A 22,768-nucleotide genomic window follows, 5' to 3' on the forward strand; every position below is an offset into this window, starting at 1 on the left:
AAAATGTATATTTTATAAACACTGTCAGAGTTGTTCTTTATGCACCTAATTGCTGTAGAAAGCGGGAAACATCTAAGAAGCGTGTCTGATTTACTAAGGTGGGGGAATGAAAAGAGCCTGGGTTTACAACATGAAGGGGAGAGAATCTAATCACTTCAAACATCCAGTTACTGTATAAAATGTACACAAAGTCCGCTCTACAGGTAAGACACTCTTCCTGGCTGTCCAATCTTCATGGAGCCCAAATGGACAATCTTCCACCTTGAACAACTAAAATGGACCACTGTAGGTTTCCACCAACCAGAGCCACCAATCTATGCACTGTAGCTTTGCTGCCCTCTTCAATTCAGGGGAACCAAAGCTAAAACATAAGAAGGCGCACCAGCCTATTGCATTACTGTAAAACTTTTTTAAATGAAAGGAAAATCCATTGTACTCAAAATGGAAGAATAGACTCGGGCATTACAATAGGCAAGACACCACCAGACCCCATCCATCGGACAGGGTGCAGCTAACATGTTTCGAGGGTCATACCCTTTTCCTCAGAGCTACAGTACCGTATGCAACTGTACGTCCAGGAAAATCAAACACAAATCAGTGTTTTTCAGAGTCCTATCAGTACAACGTTTAGGTGCAAACACTTTTAAATATATTCTTCAGATTTTTTTTAACATAAAAAAGTCATTTTAACATGTATTTTTACATATATTTGTAAATGCATTCCAAAAATGTAGATTTGTATTTTTAAAGACATACAGTATATTTGAAATGTATTTTTAAAAAAAACGTAGGGTCAGTCCAGGGGTGGACTGACAACTCATGGGACCCCCGGGCAATAGGGGATCATGGGGCCCCTGTGTCCTTGCCCAAACTCAAAAAAGCCTATGAAAAAGGTACCAGGGACATCTCATGGGGCCCCCTACTGACCCCGGGCCCTCGGGCAGTGCCTGAGTTTCCAAATGGTCAGTCCGCCCCTGGGTCAGTCCTAAGACCGGATGGACCATCCCATATGGAAGAAAAATATATTTGTTTAAATATTCTTCCCAAATAGATTGCCATATATTTGAAATACTATAATTGTGGCCATATTCCATATATTTCAATATATATATTGCATGTTGAAATAGATTTTTATTACAAAATATATGAAAAATACTTTTTAAATATACATTTCAAATATACTGTATGTTTTTAACCGCCTCCCGCCCGCCATAGAGTAAAATGACGGACGCAAGGTGGTTCTCTCGTTCTGGGAGCAGGTCATATGACGTCCTCCCATTCTAACCGCACATGCGTGGCTCCCGGAGCGATCGGTGGTGCGCTGTGTCCCTCGGACACAGCGGATCACCGATCCACAGAAAGAGCCGAAGATGTCAGCTCGGTCATGTGATCAGCTATGTCCAATCACAGCTGATCACATGTAAACAGGGAAATGCCGGTTATTGGCATTTCTCTCCCCACGAACTGTCACGCTGACAGAGGAGGGGACATGTACACAGATCATCAGAGCACTGATGATCAGTGTGCCCTGATGATCTGCAGCACCACCTGTCATTGTCCATCAGTGCCTTGTGTCAGTGCTCATCAGTGCCAGCTCTCAGTGCTCATCCATGCCACCTGCCAGTGCCCATCTGAGCTGCCTTTCAGTGTCACCCATCAGTGCCCATCAGTGATGCCTGTCAATGCCCATCAGTGCCTCCTCATCAGTGTCCATTAGTGCAGCCTATCAGTGCCCATCACTGCAGCCTCATTAGCGCACATCAGTGAAGGAGAAAAATTACTTATTTACAAAATTTTACAACAAAAACTAAGAAAAAACATTTTTATTTTCCCAAATTTTCAGTGTTTTTTGGTTTGTTTAAGAAAAAATAAAAATCCCCCAGAGGTGATTAAATACCACCAAAATAAAGCTCTATGTGTCACAAAAAAATGATAAAGATTTTATATGGGCACAGTGTTGCATGACAGCGCAATTGTCATTCAAAGTGCAACAGCGCTGGAAATTGGCCTGGGCAGGAAGGGGGTATAAGTGCCCTCTAGGCTAGTGGTTAAAAATACAAATCTAAATTTTTGTAATGCATTTACAAATATGTTAATGTGACTTTTTTATATGTTAAAAAAAATCTGAAGAATATATTTAAGAAATATATATTTTTTAAAAAATATATTTTTTAAATATATTCTTCAGATTTTTTTAACATATAAAAAAGTCATTTTAACATATATTTTTACATATATTTGTAAATGCATTCCTAAAATGTAGATTTGTGTTTTTACAATAGGCAAGACACCACCAGACACCTCTCCATCGGACAGGGTGCAGCTAACATGTTTCGAGGGTCATACCCTTTTCCTCAGAGCTACAGTACTGTATGTCCAGGAAAATCAAACACAAATCAATGTTTTTTGGAGTCCTATCAGTACAACGTTTAGGTGCAAACACTTTTAAATATATTCTTCAGATTTTTTTTAACATAAAGTCATTTTAACATATTTTTATGTATTTTTAAAGACATACAGTATATTTTAAATGTATTTTTAAAAATATTTTTCATATATTTTGTAATAACGCATTACAACTTACAGTGCGTGTGTGTGTATGTGTGTATATATATACAGTCAGGTCCATAAATATTGGAACATCGACACAATTCTAACATTTTTGGCTCTATACACCACCACAATGGATTTGAAATGAAATGAACAAGATGTGCTTTAACTGCAGACTGTCAGCTTTAATTTGAGGGTATTAACATCCAAAGCAGGTGAACGGTATAGGAATTACAACAGTTTGCATATGTGCCTCCCACTTGTTAAGGGACCAAAAGTAATGGGACAATTGGCTTCTCAGCTGTTCCATGGCCAGGTGTGTGTTATTCCCTCATTATCCCAATTACAATGAGCAGATAAAAGGTCCAGAGTTCATTTCAAGTGTGCTATTTGCATTTGGAATCTGTTGCTGTCAACTCTCAAGATGAGATCCAAAGAGCTGTCACTATCAGTGAAGCAAGCCATCATTAGGCTGAAAAAACAAAACAAACCCATCAGAGAGATAGCAAAAACATTAGTCGTGGCCAAAACAACTGTTTGGAACATTCTTAAAAAGAAGGAAGGCATCGGTGAGCTCAGCAACACCAAAAGACCCGGAAGACCACGGAAAACAACTGTGGTGAATGGCCGAAGAATTCTTTCCCTGGTGAAGAAAACACCCTTCACAACAGTTGGCCAGATCAAAAACACTCTCCTGGAGGTAGGAGTATGTGTGTCAAAGTCAACAATCAAGAGAAGACTTCACCAGAGTGAATACAGAGGGTTCACCACAAGATGGAAACCATTGGTGAGCCTCAAAAACAGGAAGGCCAGATTAGAGTTTGCCAAATGACATCTAAAAAAGCCTTCACAGTTCTGGAACAACATCCTATGGACAGATGAGACCAAGATCAACTTGTACCAGAGTGATGGGAAGAGAAGAGTATGGAGAAGGAAAGGAACTGCTCATGATCCTAAGCATACCACCTCATCAGTGAAGCATGGTGGTGGTAGTGTCATGGCGTGGGCATGTATGGCTGCCAATGGAACTGGTTCTCTTGTATTTATTGATGATGTGACTGCTGACAAAAGCAGCCGGATGAATTCTGAAGTGTTTCGGGGAATATTATCTGCTCATATTCAGCCAAATGCTTCACAACTCATTGGACGCTTCACAGTGCAGATGGACAATGACCCAAAGCAGACTGCAAAAGCAACCAAAGAAGTGGAATGTTCTGCAATGGCCAAGTCCATCACCTGACCTGAATCCGATTGAGCATTTCACTTGCTGAAGACAACACTGAAGGGAAAATGCCCCAAGAACAAGCAGGAACTGAAGACAGTTGCAGTAGAGGCCTGGCAGAGCATCACCAGGGATGAAACCCAGCGTTTGGTGATGTCTATGCGTTCCAGACTTCAGGCTGTAATTGACTGCAAAGGATTTGCAACCAAGTATTAAAAAGTGAAAGTTTGATTTATGATTATTATTCTGTCCCATTACTTTTGGTTCCTTAACAAGTGGGAGGCACATATGCAAACTGTTGTAAGTCCTACACCGTTCACCTGATTTGGATGTAAATACCCTCAAATTAAAGCTGACAGTCTGCAGTTAAAGCACATCTTGTTCATTTCATTTCAAATCCATTGTGGTGGTGTATTGAGCCAAAAATGTTAGAATTGTGTCGATGTCCCAATATTTATGGACCTGACTGTATATGTGTGTGTGTATATATATATTTGTATATATTTTTTTTATTATTATTGAAATATATTGAATATGGCCAAAATTGTAGCATTCAAATATATGGCAATATATTTGGGAAGAATATTTTTTAAATATATTTTTCTTCCATGTGTTAAGGTAGACCTCGTCTCGTCTAAAGCCATTTAACTCACTGCTTCACGTTTACTTAGAATAAGAATGTTATCATAAATGAAGACTTTGCCTGAGCCGGTATGCAGTACCATGGCGGTACAAAGCAGCGAGAGGAGAAAGGACAAAGCAGTCATTACACATTGGTGGCTTAAGTGAGTTATATATTCTTTAGCAGAGGCCCTAGAGAATAAAATTATGGTTGTCAAAATTTTCTGTCACATGGTATTTGGGCTGTGGTTTTTCAAATGCATTTTTTCTTTTAAATACGCTTTAATCAATTATAATGCACAAAACAAAATATAATACCCAATTGTTTGGTAAATTATAAAAGATGATGTTATGCCTAACATGTCACGCTTTTAAATTGTGCATACATGTGCTAACATGTTTCGAGGGTCATACCCTTTTCCTCAGAGCTGCAGTACTGTATGTAACTGTACGTCCAGGAAAATCAAACACAAATCAATGTTTTTCGGAGTCCTATCAGTACAACGTTTAGGTGCAAACACTTAAATATATTCTTCAGATTTTTTTAACATAGTCATTTTAACATGTATTTTTACATATATTTGTAAATGCATTCCAAAAATGTAGATTTGTATTTTTAAAGATATACAGTATATTTGAAATGTATTTTAAAAAAAACTTAGGGTCAGTCCAGGGGTGGACTGACAACTCATGGGGCCCCCGGGCAATAGGGGATCATGGGGCCCCTGTGTCCTTGCCCAAACTCAAAAAAGCCTTCGAAAAAGGTACCAGGGGCATCTCATGGGGCCCCCTACTGACCCTGGACCCTCTGGTAGTGCCCAGGTTTCCAAATGGTCAGTCCGCCCCTGGTTTAGAGTTGCACAGGAGATCTGGTGCTAGAATTATTGCTCTTGTTATAACGGTTGTGGTGATACCTCAGGTGTGGTGCAATCGCCATTAACATATGCATACATGACCTACGTACTGTATGCCCTTGCATGGAGGGGGCGTTTAAAATGTTTCATTTATTTGATAATATTTTGACACTGTCCCTTAATTTTTTTTTATCACTTCTATTGCTATCACAAGGAATGTAAACATCCCTTATGATAACAGTAAGCAGTGACAGGTCCCTTTAACTGAGACATTTGGTGTCTTTTAGACTCCAGATCTCTATACTGCCTTTGAGAAAAATAATTGGTGCCAGCACTGATGACCTATAACTTTCTGAACCAGAACAAGTGTGCAATTCTAGAATGTGAGAAGTCTTTATCTGCGTACTTGTTGCAGGTCATTGACTCAGCAAGCCTCAACAAACTACCAGGCAGGCGTGCGATGCTCTTTGTGTTGCACGAATGTGTGTAGTCTGCATCCTGGGAGATGGAGGCGGAAATTAGGCAGGCAAGATTAATTTTATATAGTTCTTCACCAGGACCAGTATACAAAATGTGCACCAGTGTTAAGGTATCCCGAAAAAAGATTTTGGAGTTTTTGCAGCAAAAGCAATTAAAGGCCCATGGCTTGACAAGGAAATATAGTGATGGCATCCTCAACACCCAGGGACCAAAATGGTAGTCTTGGTGGTCATATGCCCCAGTAAACTGGAATGTTATGATACCTTCTGGTAGTTGATGCAGGTTTTCCCAGAGCACAGAATCTAAGTAGGAGTTGGTCTTCTCCAGAGCTCTGGTGGAGATGGGCTAAAAGCTTAAATACTTCCCAGAACTCTTTGCTGCAACTGTCAGTAGGCCAAGGTCCTTGGGAGCTCCCAACCAGAGGGTTGTAGGTACGGGAGGGCACCGATTTAGAGACAGGAGTGCAGTCAGGTTTGAGCAGGCATCTTGGAAGGTAGCAGGCAGAAGGAAGTAAAAAAATCTGAGTCGGCAAAGTGGGCGGTAAGCTAGGCTGGAAACGAGGGAGTAGTCAAGTTCTAGTAGAGGTTTTGGAAGACAGCAAGCTAAGGGTAGTCAGCTAAAAGCTTAAATACTTCCCAGCACTCTGCTGCAACTGGCAGTTGGCCAAGGTCCTTGGGAGCTCCCAACCAGAGGGTTGTAGGTATGGGAGGGCACTGGTGCAGAGACAGAAGAACGGAGTACAGTCAGGATCAAGCAGACATCGTGGAAGGTAGCAGGCAGAGGGAAGTCAGAAAATCTGAGTCGGCAAAGTAAGCGGTAAACTAGGCTGGAAATGAAGAAGTAGTCAAGTTCTAGTAGAGGTTTTGGAAGACAGCAAGCTAAGGGTAGTCAGACAGCTAAAAGCTTAAATAATTCCTAGAACTCTTTGCTGCAACTGGCAGTAGGCCAAGGTCCTTGGGAGCTCCCAACCAGAGGGTTGTAGGTACGGGAGGGCACCGGTGCAGAGACAGAAGACAGGAGTGCAGTCAAGATCAAGCAAGCATCTTGGAAGGTAGCAGGCAGACAGGCAGAAGGAAGTCAGAAAATCTGAGCTGACAAAGTAAGCGGTAAACTAGGCTGGAAACGAGGGAGTAGTTAAGTTCTAGTAGAGGTTTTGGAAGACAGCAAGCTAAGGGTAGTCAGACAGTTTAGGTCAGCAATGAAGAAGGAAGAAAATGGGAGAACAGTCAGGAACTCTGGGTCAGAAACAACAAGTAACAGGCTTCAGTATTCTATCTCTTGTTCATGGGTAGCTGGTTTAAAGAAACAGCACCAGTCACTTTAAAAGCTGAAACCTAAATATTATCATGGTCAGAGGATATGTCCAGTGTTGTTTCAATGAATGCTGGAAGACATGGCAGAGATTCTGCAACTACCAGGGGCGGACTGACAACTCATGGGGCCCCCGGGCAATAGGGGATCATGGGGCCCCTGTGTCCTTGCCCAAACTCAAAAAAGCCTATGAAAAAGGTACCAGGGGCATCTCATGGGGCCCCCTACTGACCCCAGGCCCTCGGGCAGTGCCCGAGTTTCCAAATGGTCAGTCCGCCCCTGGCAACTACTATTGGAAATACTGACAGGGATTCTTTGAAATGCCATTAGAAGTGCTGGCAGAGACTCTGGAGGTCATGGCAGGAATTTTGCAATACCATTAAAAATACAGACAGGAATTCAGGGAATGCCATTGCAAATACTGGAAGGGATTCAGCTGCTACCATTGAAGTACTAGAGAGGATTCTGGAAATGTCGTAAGGTGGACCTAGTCATGGTTTTGTCTGGAGATGGAGACTTGAAGGAAGCTGATTATAAAGTTGGATTAAGTAGACTAGAAAGGCTTGTGTCTTTAAAACCAGAAAACCAGTCATGAAGGGAGATAATCCAACGAGTCATGACGTGGTTAAACAGTACAAACCGTTTGCTGCTTCTATACTGCCAGTAGCTGAATCAATCACGTTTTCAGGCAATCTCTTTTAGTACCAGGAACAACAGCTGGACGTCGAAGAAGAGTCACTAAGGAGCGCAGAAGGACCAAGCAAATACGTGGGTAACAAAATTTTGTTCAAGCTTGTCCTTGTCCTGGAGTTTAATACGCCTTTTGTCGCTACACGAAGCTGCCTTCAATTTTGGAACAGTGGGGGTTTAAACTGCATTTTGTTTTAAGCATAAAAAGCATGCTGTTTTAATCTCTACCCCCACTGTGCATTCTTGCAGGTTGGTTGGCTTTTTACTTCTCCACTGCGGAAAATGAACCGATATTTGGCTTAAATAGTACCTACTTATCTTTTTAATGGCACCTCGCAAGTATGATGACATCACACTTAGATGTGTCTTTTTAATAAAGCATTATAAAGGTCATATTGACCCATTATTGATATTGCCGTTTTTCAGTTGTTGGCAAGTTACGTCTTTAGGAAAAACCAGTGCTAAAATAGCAACATCGGAATTCCCAGTTTTTTTAACCAGTTCAGCTCTCACATCTGTACACTCCCTATGGACCAGAACAATTTTATGTGTCTGCTATGGACCTGTTTATATGGCACCATTGGGGAGATTTCCCTTCATTTCCTGTCCCATACCCAAAACAGGAAGTGAGAGGAAATCCCTGCAAATTAAGGGAATTCCTTGGGGTCTCTCATACCAAAACTAGTGTCCACTTTGGCCAATTAGACCTTTAGACAGAATATACTTTTATATCTCTCTGCAATTTTCAACAGGTAAAATCGCTTAAGTTTTTATTAACACCTTTTCATTTCTTTTTTGAAATTAAATTAGTTTCTGATCTCTGTGTCTATCCTATCATGTCTAGATGGATGTTTGAAGTCCATTGTTTCCTCTCCTATGGTTGTGGACTTATCTTTGTTAGGTTATACCTATATATCCATCTAAAGCATTTAACAGGTAAAATTGCCCAAAGTTAAATTTGATTAAATACTCTGTATTGGATATATTAAAGTTGTTTGGTAATTGTATAATTTTCCTTTGATACACCTTTAGACTGCCTCGGCGGTAAAAATTTCTTCAAAAAAATCTCCCATGAAGAAGCCCGTGAGGGCGAAACATGTAGGGAGTAACTACAATTACATAACCAAGTTTGAATCTCAGTTTTACTCTTAGTACTGAAATTGTTTTTATGTTTCTGTATTTTTTCCTTTCTTGTGTTTTTTACAAAAATACGAAATAAAAATTATATAACTTTTTAATATGTTTGGTATTCATGTTCATGCACCCTGAAAGTCCCATCTTCTCTATTGAATAGTATCCACTTTGGAAGATTTTCCCTCTATTACTTCTCTGGGGACCTGTCACGTACCTAGTTGGGGAGCCTGACGTGGAGAGGAGGGCGTCCTCTTACTACTCCCACTCGGAGCCCATGATAGTGGGGACAGAGGGCACCGAGCCAGGAGTGGCACGAGTGCTTGGTGGGTCTCGAGATGACTGTAGGCAGGTGATGACCCGGAAGACCCGGATGCAGGCCAGGTGCGGATGCAGGAACGTAGGTGCAGCAGCAGGTAGATATGGCGGAAGCCAGGATACAGGCCAGGTGTGGATGCAGGAACATAGGTGCAGCAGCAGGTAGGTATGGGTGCAACCAGGATACAGGCCAGGTGCAGATGCAGGCCAGGTGCGAATGCAGGAACGTAGGTGCAGCAGCAGGTAGGTATGGCGGCAACCAGGATACAAGCCAGGTGCGGATGCAGGAACGTAGGTGCAGCAGCAGGTAGGTATGGCGGCAACCAGGATACAAGCCAGGTGCGGATGCAGGAACGTAGGTGCAGCAGCAGGTAGGTATGGTGGCAACCAAGATACAGGCCAGGTGCGGATGCAGGAACGTAGGTGCAGCAGCAGGTAGGTATGGGTGCAACCAGGATACAGGCCAGGTGCGGATGCAGGAACGTAGGTGCAGCAGCAGGTAGGTATGGCGGCAACCAGGATACACCATGATGAAGCACAGTTCCTTCCATTGACACCAATGATGGGGCACTATTCCTCCCACTGACACCAATGACGGTGCACTATTCCTTCAACTGACACCAATGATGGGACACTATTTCTCCCACTGACACCAATGATGGGACACTATTCCTTCCATTGACACCAATGATGGGGCACCATTCCTCCCACTGACACCAATGATGGGACACTATTCCTCCCCCTGACACCAATGATGGGACACTATTCCTCCCACTGATACCAATGATGGGGCACTATTCCTCCCACTGACACCAATGATGGGGCACTATTCCTCCCACTGACACCAATGATGGGACACTATTCCTCCCACTGACACCAATGATGGGACACTATTCCTCCCACTGACACCAATGATGGGACACTATTCCTCCCACTGAAACCACAGTTGTAGCACTATTCCTCCCACTGACACGAACAATGGAGTACTATTCCTCCCATTAACATCAACAATGGAGCACTATTCCTCCCACTGACACCAACGATGGAGCACTATTCCTCCCATTAACACCAACAATGGAGCACTATTCCTCCCACTGACAGCAACAATGGAACACTATTCCTCCCATGGACACCAACAATGGAGCACTATTCCTCCCATTGACACCAACAATGGGGTACTATGGACCACTGATGCTAAAATGTTCTCTGATTGGCCACAGTCGGCCCCTTCCTCTCTCAAAGTCTATAGGATAGTGAACTAGTTCTTTGTTTAGAAAGTTTTGGGGCCACTGGGTCAATATTTCCTATTCTCTGTTGTGGAAATTTTCATTCACTTCCTATCCTGGTCACGAGTTTGTTCTAGGGGCAGGAAGTGAGCAGATACTGTACTCAATGAAACCTGAGACGGCACAGGAAAAAAAACAACAACAAAATAAAAAAATTGACAGGGATCTTGGCAATTTCCCTTTTAGGTACAAAAAATATTGGTTGGACTTTAATTCTCACTTGAATGTTACCTAGGGCCATTGCATGGGTTGAGGAGGCATTTTTGTATGACTATTCTCAGCCATTCATGTCGGTTAACAGGGCCTCTTTAATGCGTAGTATATTATAGCATACACATTATATGGCCTATTTAATTTGCTTCCATTTAGGTTGGTTAATATTAGTTTCAAACACAAAAGTCCCTCAACTCCACAAATAAACACAAACAATTCAAGCAAAATCTAGTTTTCCAGGCAATAAACTCAGATACATTTAATGGCATCATAAAATGTTCAAGTGAATGGCTTGTTGCTGGAATATTCTAACTGATTGTATTCAGGATGTAGAGATAATATTCATTTTGGAGGACTTCTTTACAGCTTACAAGTTCTGCTTGAGGATACATAATAGAATAGATAATTCCATTTCCTCAAATTGTTTCTTTTACTGAGATAATAGGAGAATGGTCTGAAATTCTGTGCTCTTCCATAGAACTCCTCATTCAGAAAATGCTAGATGTCTGGCTGTAATATGTGCAGCACTACCCCCTTAGGAGTTGCTGAGTTTTGGGTCCCCCTAAAGTCCTGCACAGCCAAGCAACACACATCTTCTTTCACACTTGCACACTGGAGACAGTAAACAGTCCTTGAGCTTGTTTTTGTAGTTTTATTAAGAGGGGTATTAAACTTGGATGGGGTTGAGGGGTGTTCAGGATGTCCAAGGAACTGAACATGAGGACAAATCTCCTTAGCATAGTACAAGACTATGGACGAGAAAAAAAATGTGTGTCTTCTCTGAGAACATTCCAGCTCTCCAGTGTACCTCCTCAGGTGAAACAACCTCTTTGCCCAGCTGCACTGAAGGTAGTCCCTTGGAAAGGTGATCCAGAAGCTTCCAAAGTCAAACAGTCCCAGCTGAGGAGCTAGATGGGTTCTCCACCTGACTGGCCACTCCCCTTATCCAGCCCAGGGGGTGTAAGAGTGCTCACACAGTCCTTCCCGATAGCTTTATGGGTTGGTGGCTACCTTCAGACCTTCTGCTTGGCTGGTTCCTTCCCTGCTGCTCAAGCCGTCCCCCTTGGTAGACGGTGGTACAGAGGAGATCCCCTTTTCAAGCACCTGCCTGTAGGTAGGCCATTTCCTGGGTTCCCTCCCAGGCTCCATACTTCAGCCCCTCCATCCATCTTCCACCCGACATTGAATGACCACTTCCTGCTGATCAGGCTCAATCATTTGTGAGGGCTGTCCTGATGCCATGCCAAGCCTCCTCACTCAATCCACTACCTCCTAGAAACTTCTCAAACTTCTAGAGCAGGGAAAGGTATCAGGTAACTAACCTGCAGAGCCCTGACCTAAAGTTACCTGGCTGACTCATCCCAGGCTGCTATCCATCCTCTGACTAAAAAAAAAAAACTAGCTAGCTCCCCCTAATCAACTAGAGGGGTGCTAGATACGGTTTCAACATTTTAAGGCCACTGACCTGGAAAAAGTGTGCAAAGCAAGAGTTCTTCATTGGACCCAAGTTGTATCTGGTCAGTGGCTTGGAAGGTATCAAATCCATTGTATCTGCATGTGAGCCAGACAAGTCTGTCAATATTTTTAAAGGTAGAGCTTTTTCCCTACTCTGCAGCATCTGAGGGAGGATCACCCCCTTATACGGGGGGATAGCAACATCCTTGCATCCTATATAACAGAACTGAAAGAGAAAGGAGTGCCCTACAAAGTGCACCAGGCAGACTCCGGTGCCTATGGACCACACAGTCATATTTAGACACCCTGCACAACTGCCGTGATAGAAGATTGGATGATAACTTGTTAGGGTTCAAGACTGGACTGATTTGTTCACTCACTGGCTGTGAGTGGATGATAATGTGAGCAAGTAGGAAAAAAATCCTTTCCAATGGTTTGCAACAAATTTAAGGGTGGTGGCAGTAAGCCCTCTTAGGGTATGGGCTGCTTCCTTTGGATCCGGCCATAGGTTCGCTCTGCATGTGACTTGGAAAGGTGAATAATAAGGAGAGCCCAGTGCAGGGGCGGACTGACCATTTGGAAACTCGGGCACTGCCCGAGGGCCCGGGGTCAGTAGGGGGCCCCATGAGATGCCCCTGGTACCTTTTTCATAGGCTTTTTTGAGTTTGGGCAAACACACAGGGGCCCCATGATCCCCTATTGCCCGGGGGCCCCATGAGTTGTCAGTCCGCCCCTGGCCCAGTGTCCAGTAAGATACAAGTTGGAAGGTGAGTTAAAAGGCATTTATTGAAAATAACAACAAGTATATTAAGCCAACACATTTCAGAGAAGCAGAAGATTGGAGGGAAGACTCTAAGCCTTGGTTCACACCCAGGCATTTTTTTTGTGTATTTTGCAATTTGCAGAAACACATTTTAGTCCATTTATCTGGTTTCCTATGGATCTAATGTTTTTTGGAAAGAGTCAGGGACTTTTTCTCCCATAGCAAATTGCATTTTGCGTGTAATAGACTTCAATGGACCCACACCAAAAACACAAGTGTTGCATTTTTAATGCATTTTGCGTTTTTTTGGCTAATAGGATAGTATGCCTTTTTTGTTGATGTAGTGTGACTTTGATGTGTCTTCACACTCTCTGGCTCTGAAGTAGCATCAAAGTCCCACTACATGAACAGAACGGTGATACTTTCCTATTAGCCAAAAAAAAAAGCAAACTGCACCAAAAAGCATTGCAAAGCATGCTGGAAAAATGCATCAACTGCAACCTGCATGGATGTGAACCTAGCCTTAAAACTGTCTGAATATTTCCGTGCCTTTGATTGGGCTTTAAAACTTTGATTGCCAAGGATTTATAGTATACATCACGGTACTCAAAGGGTGCAAACATGCAAAACTGAAAAAGCAGCTGTATGTGTTTCAAAGTGGTACCAGGGGCAGACTGACCATTTGGGAACTCGGGCACTGCCCGAGGGCCCGGGGTCAGAAGGGGGCCCCATGAGATGCCCCTGGTACCTTTCGTAGGCTTTTTTGGGTGTGGTTTGAGTGTGGGCAAGGACACAGGGGCCCCATGATCCCCTTTTGCTTAGGGGCCCCATGAGTTGTCAGTCCGCCCCTGAGTGGTACTAATCCAAAAAGCAAACATTTTTTATATTGCAGCTTATCAATTGATTGGTGAGGTGGCTTTCTTTCTTCTGTTTTCATCTGGTGATCCATCCAGAAAGTCTGTTGTTTTTCAAAAGCATGAGCTCTCCAGCAGAATGTATCCATTTACATGGATGAGACAAACCATTTAGCACTGACAGGGGGGTCTTAAATGATCCAAAGGAGGTTTGCTTTATGACTGTGCCATGCCCACCTATTATTACTACATGGGGACCATGCAAAGTTCACAGGTTGCACTGCCTATTATTATTGTACAGGATTTATATAGCGCCAACAGTTTGTGAATCCCTTTACAATCTAAAGGGAGGCAGTACAGTTACAATGCAATATAATACAAGAGGATTAGGAGGGCCTTGCTCATAAGAGCTTACAGTCTAATAGGGAGGGGCAAGTGGTACAAAAGGCTAAAGCTCTGGTGGATGAGCTTATGGAAGAGACAAAAGTTAAGGTAATTGGAGGCATGAAAGGCTGTAGAAATTAGTTTTCAGGGACTGCCTAAAAGCAGCCAGAGTAGGAGATAGCCAGACAAACTGAGGTAGAGAGTTCCAGAAGATGGGAGAGGCTCTGGAGAACTCCTGGAGATGAGCATGGTAGGAGGAGACAAGAGAGCAGGAAGTCTTGGGGAGAGCAGAGAGTCTGGTTTGGGTGATATTTGGAGACAAGATTAGTGATGTACCTCAGGGCAGAGTTGTGGATGGCTCTGAAGCACTACTCACATTTCTGACATGTGCCGAAAAGGAAGCTGAAGGCTAATAGCCAAAGAAGAGTGTCATGGGACCCAGAAACAGGAGCAGAGGAGATGGTTGCTGCACTGGGTGGAGCTTAGACCTGTCAGGGGTGGAGGAGGGAACTGTGTGACATTATGCAAAGAGCCCACCCCCGCAGAGCAGACATTAGTTCTGCATTAAGGAAACATAATACTATGTGTTATAGTGGTAGAGTTCAACTGCTCTCCTCTGTTCCAGTCTAAGGAGAGATTGTCTGTTCTATAAAAAGTTTTCTATGAATAGATCTGTGCTGCTGTCTGCTTGTTGTGCGGACTCAGTGTTCTGCAAGGAAGGAATGTTTCATATAGCTTTGTAGGGCTTACAGCGAAGTCTGATTCTCCATCTTTGTGGTTTATGAACAAGTTAGCTTTTGTGTTCAGTACACATCGATCAAATAATGGATAATATAATATTCCTATTTTGCATATTCCAAAGTACCTATTATTAATCGATTTTTATTTAATCAGCTCAGGTACCTCTGGATTCCATTTTTGGTTTATAATAATAATTATAATAATAATAAAAAATAAATAAGTAGTATTTAGCTGACCTATCACTCAGGTGCTGGAGGGCATGTGAGGTCCGACAGGTGACAAGCAGCAACTGTCAGACTTCAGGTGACCTCTTATTCTTCTGCAGCTTTCATATTTCTACTTTAAGAGATCCCTCTGGATATTTTTTGCATAATTTATTTAATAAAGTGAAACAACAGGGTTTGTTTTATTTTTTTCCTCATGGCTTACTAAACAATAAGGGGTAGAAAGACCAATTTACCATTTCATTAGGGTCAGAGGCAATGCTGGATTTACTGTATGCACAACCAACATTGGCAGTGGTCTAGGGTGGCAAGCTTCACATTCACATCATATTGGTAATTCCCATTATAATTCTATATGTCAAGGGTCTCCAAACTGCAGCCTGAAGGCCGGATTTGGTCCTTTGCTAGCCTTTACTCAGCCCTTGGGGCACTATTCCTCCCACTGACAGTAACAATGGGGCACTACTTCCTCTGATAATACCAATGATGGTGTACTATTCCTCCCACTAATACCCATCATTTGGCACTACTCCTTCTTCTACTGACCATCAACCTTGAGGCCATGTTTATTCTCACTGATACTAGGCCCGGGACATTTTCTACCCCCACTGGCTACAATCAGGCCCTCCTAATGTCTGATGGACAGCATACTGGCCATTTGTTTGAATAGTTTGGAGACCCCTGCTATACGTGCTAAAATCTTCCAGAGTGGGAAGCATGGCTTGGTAATAGCCATGATAAGGTATGCATGCTAGGTCCCCTTCCTGACCTTTCTGACAGCTTAGAGTGCAGCTACCATGGTCTTCTGATACCTGATGGGTCATAGTGGTAAACTAAACAGTCTTACTCTGCAAATGGACTTGCTCTCAAGTCCCGAATGTGACTTCTTCTTTCACCATGGACTCAACCCACTAGATCTAGATCACTCACCAAAAATCGAGGTAAAGTGGAAAAGATTCAAATTCCCAATCCTCTCCCCTGCTCGCAGCATCTATGAACTGAAGCCTATCCTCTTAACACCAAGATATATCCACATCAGAAGATGAAATAGACACTCTAGACCTTCCAAAGATATTTAGAATTTCTGATGAAAATGGACATTGCAACATTGAGTTTATGTTTTCCCAGACTACAGCAAATCATAGACATGATATGAAGGAACTATGGAGTGGCTGCTTGCGATTTCATCAGCATCTGGATTCTTTAGAGACAGCTTCTGCCACCTAGCATAAAGAATTGGCAGAGCTATAAGATGTGCTTTATGCATAACAAAGATAAAGGAAGGGAGAAAACAAGTGCCATCTGGGTGCAGTATTATAAAAACCATTTAATGAACAAAAAACAATAGGAATCACAAAGGAGGAATGATCTAGGCATGTATGGCAATAGAGATGGTCATCAGTGTTGGTTCCAGACTGCAATGGATAGAGGCTGTGAACCGGCTGGCAGGTAGTTCTGGAGGCTCCCAGGGCTTCCTGGTCGGCATGGAACGTGGCACAATGGGCTGAAGTGACATCAACAACCGGAACTGATGATCAGACGCATTGCGGAGCATGCGCTCCTTCTTCAGACCCTTACACGTTATATCACGGCCACGTGACTTCATCAGAGGGACATCTGACCATCAAACCTATATAAATTGTGTTGGACATCTCATTCCATACCCATAGCCGTTAATTTGGAGTTGGCCGTCCTTGACAGCTACAGTATATCAGCTTCCACTCTTCTGGAAGGCTTTCCACAAGAGTTTACAGTATGTCTATGGGAGTTTGTACCCATTAAAGCAATTTTGAGGCCAGGTGCTGCTTTTGAGAAGAAGAGCTGGCTTACAATCAGCATTCCAATTTATCCTAAAGTGTTCAGTAGGGTTGAGTTCAGGGTTCTGTGCAGGCCACTCATGGTCTCCTGCACCAGGTTAATCAAGCTACTTCTGGAGCTGGCTTTGTGCACAGGGGCCAAGTCAAGAGAAAAGGACTCTTGCCAAACTGTTGCCAAATTCATCTGTTGGAGCTCCAAGAAACACCTAAATGCTTCAAAATATGCAGAAATACGTGGCTCTCTCCCTTCTCCCTCACAGTACAGAGCTCAGTGCTAGAGTGTGCAAGCACCAGGTCTTAAGGATGTAACTTGGGGACAGATGGGGCTCAGCCTTGCGTAAGCTTTTACATAACCAGCAACACAGCTTCACAGGAATTGTGAAGGGCTCTAGCAGATGAACAAGGCACCAGAGGAGCGAGCAGTAGGAAAGTACAAGCAACATAAGAAACCTGCGTTGCAGTGCACATGTTACTTTGCACTGAATGAGCAGATGACAGGTATGTTTTTTGCAGTCCTCTTCTCTGGGCCTAACTCTTCTAATCCCTAATGCACACTCTACAGAAGCTTTAATGTTGGTTGGACCCCCATATACCCCTCAATCCCAAAATCTGATAGAACTGTATCATTGACTAGTAGCACCACTTTAACTGGATTGTAAATTGTTGGAATGACAGGTTTGGGCAAGCTCTAAATCAAAAGCAAAGACCTCCTTGGAGTAGGCATCTGATATAGAGCTCTTCCCAATGCACTTGGAGGACATGCTGCCTTAGGGTATAAAACATTTTGGACATTTCAAGGACATGACAGATTCCCATGACAGGCATACATGACAGAAATAGTTTTCAAGCTAAAGCAAAATCTGGCCTTTGTGAGTCAACTATTTTGAAGCGCAGGGGACCGTTTTTCCTCCTGTAGGTCCCTCCATACACTAGGAGACATAGCTTTGAATTCAGATTTTAGCTTTGCAGCCACCTGCAGGTGAAATCAAGTACTGTTCCATGTACTGTATATTTCTGTATTGGGTCCTCATATATGACACAGTGAGTGCCATGATATATTAAAAATAATCTTGAAATGGCTGCATGTTGGACAAGACCCTGGCCCTGTTGGATATGAGAAGACTGCAGGCTTACGGGACCTCGTACCAGCTTATGGCTCCAAGAGAAGGGCACCACCGAGTTTCCCTCCTAGCCATCATGTCATTAAACTCCACCTCTTGTAACATGTTACACCTATATACAACCCACAGAGTGCTCCTTTCACTCATGACAGCGTGGAGGGGTTCTCTTCCCTGCAGCCACTGTCCCTTTTGAAATAAGCATGGCTGTTTCTGGCTCTGCCTGTACTGCTGTGATTGGCTATCACAGTGATCAGTCACTGTACAGCCCGGCCCCCTTGTGTTTTTCTCTCTCTATGAATGGAGGAGAGAGATACATTTTATCTCTCAAACTCCTGGCATAGAGAAGAAAAAAAAGTTTGTAAAAAAAAAAGAAGATACATAAATAAATATTAAAAAAAATAAAATAAAAAATAAAGAAAAAATACCTAGATCAAGGTTTGATCTAGTTCAGTGTTTGGGTCAAGGTCAAAAGGTCATGCTCAAAGGTCAGGATTAAAAAAGAATTTGGTATCAGTGTCAGTTAGTGTCAGTGTGTTTTCGGTAAAAAAAAAACACAAAACAAAATGTGCACTATTGTTTCTTGGCTGTACTACGGGTACAAACAACAAATAACATACACATATATGGTATCGCTGCGATCGTCAAGAGCTGGAAAATTTATTTTGGGTTGCTCTTTGATGGTAGGTTATGGTAGTAACAAGAAACACACAGCTAAATTAAAAAACATTTTTTTTTTACTATTTTGGGCCAGTTTTCCTTTGATAATAAAAAAAAAATCAGGAGATATCCATTACCATTTACCACCAAATAAAAGTCAAATTTGTCCTGAAAAAAACGCAGTATAATCCACCTGGATGTACGAAGTAGTTGTGATGATATGTACGGCTTTACTAACATATGTCAAAGTTGCAAAATTGTGCTTAGGCATTAAGATTTGTTTTACCCTTAGGCATGAAGGGGTTAATCAGCTGCTGCCCCCTTTACCTACATTGGCACTTTCTTCATAAAGGTGAACTAACCCTTTAAATGATTACTAATGTTGGCCGGCTTTCAAAAAAGGTGTCTATTTAGAGATAAGAGAATCTGGCAACATTTGGGATGGTGATAAAAGAACCAATTGTGAGAAAGGGTTCAATAGCTAATTTCATACTGAAAAATAATAACCACAAACAATGAAATATTCATTTTTGTGAACAGAAAACTACCATGAGATAAAATAGCTCATTTTGCTTTGTGAATTGATGCCGATCCAGGCCGAGCTTAGACAGGTCCTTTCTGCTGATTGCTTGGGCGTGTGTTGGAGAACTTTGTTTTGCTGATTGTGCGCTTGTTGAGTGCCCTCCACACTGTGTGCAGCCCATGTAGGCCTTGAATAATCAAGCAACTGCCATTTTTTTCTACTGAAAGTGTACACCTTTATGAAGGCCACTTAAAGTGGTTGTAAAGGCTGATTGTTTTTTTAACCTTAATGCATTCTCTACATTAAGGTAAAAAATCCACCTAGTGTCAACTCCCCCTCCCCCAATCCAAATGTATGCCTGAGCCCGATCTTGATTAAGCGCTGTGCCTTAGAGCAACAACGCTGCTCTCTCCCTCCTCACTGGACATAGAGGCAGCAGTGAGAGCCCACTGGCTCCTGCTGCTGTCAATCAAATTCAGTGTGGAGGGAGTGTGTGTGTGTGTGTCAATAGATGCACACAGCCCGGCTCGGGATTGAGCCCACAAGTGTGCCACCATAGGAAGTGGCTGTCTGTGGTGGCGCATGAAAAAGAGGAGGAGCCAAGAGTGCCACCAGGGGACTGCTGAAGAGGAGAATCAGGGCTGTTCTGTGGAAACCATTACACAGACCAGGTAAGTATGACATATTTGCTATTTAATAAAATGTTACCTTTACAATCACTTTAAATCTAAGCTATGGAAAAAAAATGACAAAACTGTGCCTACAGTAATGCGGAGAGCTGAAATTACACACTGCAGACCTCCCTGGGGAGAGCTCTGAGAGCTGATTGGAGAGAACGGACACCCCCCTCCCCCTCTCCACACAGCACACAGGAACATAGCTGAGGCTGCCAATATGCTGGAGGTCCCTCCCTGTCACCATTTTTATCTTGGTGTCAGGAAAACTTGTCAGAATTGACTAATAGCAGAGGAACAAAGCAGCAGACAGAAATGACACTTAGTGCTCTGGACTGAGACCAGTACACACTATAGAGGGATATACTTTGTTCATATTTTATGTCTGAAGATTACAACCACTTTAAAGCCCAGCTCCTAGAAAATTTGAAAATGATCAGTGGGGCTGAGCCTGGGCAGCAAGGATTAATTGCTTGTTTTGTCAAGGAAAGTGCAGCAATAGTCTCACTTTCTTGATCCTCCACTACCTTGGTAGATGGCGCTCCTCCACGTTCCAGAGGTGGACTGCCCCTCGGCATCACCATGTCCAATGCAGAGCTATGGACCCTGCTTTGGTCTTGATGATGTTAGGCTGCGGGTGGAGGACCTGGTATGTAAAAGGTTATTTTTTTGTTCCCCTTAGGGTGGCCACCTCATCCCTTTAAACCCGAACACATATGAATTACACAGGTTCTGAGGCTGATTTAATGCAGGTAAAGCACCAAATGAGTTTAACCACTTGCCGCCCTGCCACTGTAGAAATACGGCGGCAGGGCGGCACGGGCAGGCAAAACCACATTTTAAAACGTGTGTTTTGTAAACAGGTAGGGGGCGCGCATGAGGCTATCTCCCGGCGATCGGCAGCAATCAGTGACAGAGAGCACAGCTGCAGTAGCTGTACTTTCTGTCACTTCCCTGACAGCTCGAGGACAAGCTGATCGGGACAGAAGAGTTTCACTCTCCCGATCAGCCATGTCCCCTGCAGTACACACCCCGCCCCCTAGTAAAACATTCCCCTCACACAGATAACCCTTCCCTGAAAAATAAACTTAACCCCTTCCTTCCTCCTCAGTGCCATTAGTACAGTGTCAGTGTTTTTTTTTTTTGCACTGATCACTGTATTGGTGTCACTGGGGATGTCAGTGACCCCAAGTAAGTACCCCCCCAGTGTCAGAATGTCCGCCGCAGTCCCGCCAAAAGTCGCTGGTCGCCGCCATAAGTCGCTGATCGCCACCATTATTAGTATAAAAAAAAACTAAAAATCCCAGTATCTTTCCCGCCATTTGTAAACGCTATAACTTTCATGTAAACCAATTAATTTACACGTATTGGGTTTTTTTTAGCAAAGACATGTCGCAGAATGCATTTTGGCAGAAATTTATGACTAAATTTGATTTTTACATTTTTTTTTTACTGGACATGTTTTATAGCAAAAAGTCCAAAATATTGTTTTTTTTCCTCAAAATTGTCAGCCTTTTTTTTTGTAGCGCAAAAAATAAAAACCGCACAGGCGATCAAATACCACCGAAAGAAAGCTCAATTTGTGGGAAAAAAAGGATGTAAATTTCATTTATGTACCGTATTGCATGACCGCGCAATTGTCCATTAAACTAGCGCAGTGCTGTATAGCAAAAACATGGCGTATATTGCAGTATCTATACCATAGTTTGTAGACGCTATAACTTCCACACAAAGCAATCAATATACACTTATTGGGATTTTTTTTACCAAAAACATGGAGCAGAATACATTTTGGCCTAAATTTATAACCAACTTTGAGTTTACTATATATTTTTTATAGCTAAAAGTAAAAAAAATTGTTTTTCTTCAAAATTTTTGGCCTTTTTTTGTTTATAGCATAAAAAATAAAAAGCACACAGGTGATCAAATACCACCGAAAGAAAGCTCTATTTGTGTGAAAAAAAGGACGCAAATTTCGTTTGGGTGCAGCATTGCATGACCGCGCAATTATCAGTTGAATTAGTGCAGCGCCGAGTAGCAAAAAGAGGCCTGGTCATTAAGGGGGGTAAATCCTCTGGAGGTCAAGTGGTTAATTACTACTTTAATCAGCCATAGAACCTGTGTAATTCATATGTGTTCGGGTTTAAAGGGATGAGGCAGCAACCCTAGTTCCCCTGGACTTAAACCCTTTACTTCAAGGGATATGTTTTTGGCTGCTTGGAGGACTGAGCACTGGACAAAGAATGAGCATTTAATCCTTGTAGCTGGAGGGCAGGGAGGGAGGGGGGTTACTACAAGGGTACTGAAGGGAAATGTATGTCTTTTAGGTCTGTCATTTTGTTTTCCCCAACTCCATTTTATATTTTATATTCCATGTTGATTAATTGTTTTGTATTATAACCAGAATGAGTTAATGAAAATATACTATGTCAGTTATGTATTACAGAACTATACTCACAAAATTCTTCTATCTTTTATCTTAGCTTAGCCTTGGTAGAGACGGAGATAGTATCCAACTATTTCTTTGTATTAACAAGCACCTGTTTCTGTTATGATACAATTAAATGTCAAATATTTCTGTTCCATGAGAAAATAATTGTTTGTTACTTATAACTAATTACAATGCCTGAGAAAGATCATGTTCACAGCCTTGAAAAGTATCTAGCCAGATTCTATTGTATGTAGCAGATAAGTTTTTATGTAATATTATAGACATTCCTTAAATTTTGCTTCTCATCATTATTCAGGATTGACGTAAATGCTTGTATTCCCACTTGCATGCTATATTGTACTATATAAGAGAGCTTTCGTTGTGGAATAAATTAGAAGTTTTTGGTTACTTACAAGACGGTCTCATGTGTGATTACTTGTAACCAATG

Source organism: Staurois parvus, unplaced genomic scaffold, assembly GCF_062004578.1.
Source record: "Staurois parvus isolate SC_StPar_1 unplaced genomic scaffold, SC_StPar_1.0 ptg000827l, whole genome shotgun sequence".
Lineage (NCBI taxonomy): Eukaryota > Metazoa > Chordata > Amphibia > Anura > Ranidae > Staurois > Staurois parvus.